This window comes from Nesoenas mayeri (genome assembly GCF_963082525.1).
Source record: "Nesoenas mayeri genome assembly, chromosome: Z".
Lineage (NCBI taxonomy): Eukaryota > Metazoa > Chordata > Aves > Columbiformes > Columbidae > Nesoenas > Nesoenas mayeri.
Window position 1 is genome coordinate 36,578,584 of NC_137542.1, and position 2,866 is coordinate 36,581,449.

The following is a 2,866-nucleotide window of genomic DNA, read 5'->3' on the forward strand; positions in this document are numbered from 1 at the left end:
CAGGCAGTGACAGTGTCCTGTAGAAAGCGTTTGGACTGAGCTGCTCCAGGGGACTCAAGACTGTCTGCTTTGCAAGAGGAACATTTCTTGCAACAGAAGTGTTGTCTTGGACCCAGCTGTGCACAGAGTGTCAGAGGGTTTCTCTAGGATACATAGCTGTGATGGGGGCAGTTGGCTGACCATTATGTTCCTCTTCTTTAGCTTTACAAAAACAGGTGGCCTCTAGTGAGACCAGACCACATCCAGAACCATTCACCTTTGCAGGAGGCTTTTTGCAGTACCAGTTTTCCAGTGACCCCTACAGACCGGTTGCAGAAGCCTCTGCTGGGGTTACTGAGGTCACAGGCAGCTTTTTAAGGAAGCCAGACCAGTTTTGGCAGGGAGAGTACATGGGTCCACCCCACAACACAGCAGGCCTTAACATTAAAATCCCTCTGTCCTGCTAAGACTTCAGCTTCATGCTTTCCATAGGCTTTCCAGAGAAGTGCACATCTTGAGTCTGAGCTGCAAGAGAGATGAATTATGCAGTCTTGAGAACAGTGTACAGCAAGTAAGCCGACTTCAGCTATGGTGGTAATTACAGACTAGCACAGAAAGTTGCACCTCTCTTGTTCTAAAGACAAAATGTGAAGTTAGCTCAACCAGCCGAAACAACTGATGGTGCAAAGCAGATATTTGTGCAAGCTACCTGGCATCACTGTTAGCAGTGCCATAATGCCTCTATGGCATGCTGCCAGGGTACGAGAAACTGTATAATGGAGGAACAACCTGCTCTACTACACATGATTAATTGAGAATTAGCCTCACACACCTGTATGTCTGATGCATTAGTAGAGAGAAAAAATGTTCCCTTTCAAATCTCTTTTATATGGTTGGATAAAGATAAAAGTGTCTTAGCTGATGCAAAGCAGACTGACCAGGGCAACAGCAGATTTTGAAGACATTTGCTAGCAGTGTTTCCTCACTCCTTTAACCTATCCTTCAAAACAGAGCTAAGTTTAACCTACAACTAGTTTAACCTACAGGTAATTTCACACTGTCATTTTAAAGATCTGAGATACCACTTTGTGTCATCATTTTGAGGATAACAATGCACATCTGGCAATATGGAGACCTTCGGTTTGTGCTATGTGGCAGATCTGATTCACCCTTCTATCTTTAAAATACTTTTTAAAGTTTGATGTAGTGAGAAGAGATTATTCTTTCCTTAAACCACTCTTTATTTAAAAATGTAAACATTTGCAAATATATAAAATTATGAAGTATCAAGTGCTTCTTGCTTCCCAGTACAGTAGGACTCAGAAGTGACAGGTATATTTGTTGTTAATCTATTTGGTTTATTAGGTCCAGGGCTGCAGAACTGATCAGCTAGTTTTGCAAAGGACAGCTAATCTCATTTCTCTGACAGGTCAAAACTGATATTGTCTCACCTCAGTTTCAGACTTCCTTCCTGCTCCTTTTGACAAACACCAGTGCTTACTGGTGAGAGCAAAGCAGGAGCTATAGGAACTAGCAGGCTCCCTAGAAGGATGTAGCTAGGCATTTTACAAAGGGAGAGATTTCCATTTGCTAGCGGGGAAGAGAATTCAGGTATTGAGAGAGCTCCTCTGTACAGTGTTCCTTGGGGAAGATGCATACTTGGCTTTGGGATCATCCTCTAGCTGGACTGGACAAAGCCAGTCACAGGTCCAATTTGCATCAAATTCCCTTAATCAGCAAGTACTCACATCCCTTGCATGATGCATGGTAAGAAACATCACCAAGTCCCATCTGTCTCACTTTTTTATCACTGAAATGTTAAGGGGCAAAATGTTCTCAGGTTGCACATCTAGACCTGAACCCCAAAGCAGGACACTGGACTGCTGTGGAAGTACTGTAAAATGAAAAATCCATCCATTGCAATTGTTAGGGTAACTGAACTCCAACTGGGATATTCTGTGTCACTAACCATGTCTTCTAACACTCAATAATAGCTGTGAGTTGCAGAGAGAATTGCAAGATGTTTGTTGATGTTGTTTCTTACTTGGTCTTCCCCAAAAATCCCGTGTCATCTACAGAAACTTATAACAGGTCCCTGTGTTCTCTAAGTCAGGGGTGTCAAACTAATTTTCACAGGGGGTCACTTCAGCCTCACAGTTACGAGCCCTAAAATTACATTCAGCCTTTTGAAGGCAACCGCGAGGCTGACATGACTCCTGTGAAAATTAGTTTGACACCCCTGCTCTAAGTGGTCCCCTTTGCCAATTCTCTGGCCTGTGCAGGCTACACTACCCTAATCTTACAGCGGCAGGTTCATTTTCTTGTGGAAAACTTAAACCACTGGAATTGCAGGAGAAGTGGAGAAACAACAGAAGCCCAAGTAAAACAAGCTTATCCTGCTTGTCTCAGCAGCTGGCAGGGGACCAGAAGGGTGAGGAATACTGCTGTATTTAACTTCTGCTTCTTAGTATTTTCTTTCACAGGCAGCACTGCAGGTAGGGCTTTTCCTGTTTGTAGGAGAGAACAAAGTGGCTCATTGTGACAGATTTGTATTACAGATCATATACCTGCACTTCCCTGCTGTAATGGGAGGATGCACCAGCTCCTACTGTGCTTTAGCTAAGAGGCACAATTAGCTCCAGCCTTAGAGTGGAAGAGTTGTTACGCCATACAGGAAGCACAGCTCTTAAACAGAAGTTTTCCACTAGATCTGTGACAGGCACAGCTTCTACCTCTCTGAAAGCTTCACCCCTGATCCAAGTACATGAATGAAAAAAAAGGTTGAAATACAATGCTTCTCTCCTCTGCAACATTTCTTTAACTTGAATCAAGTCAGCTAAAAATCCCTGTTACCTGCAGAGTTGTCCAATCCCATTTTGACCTTCCT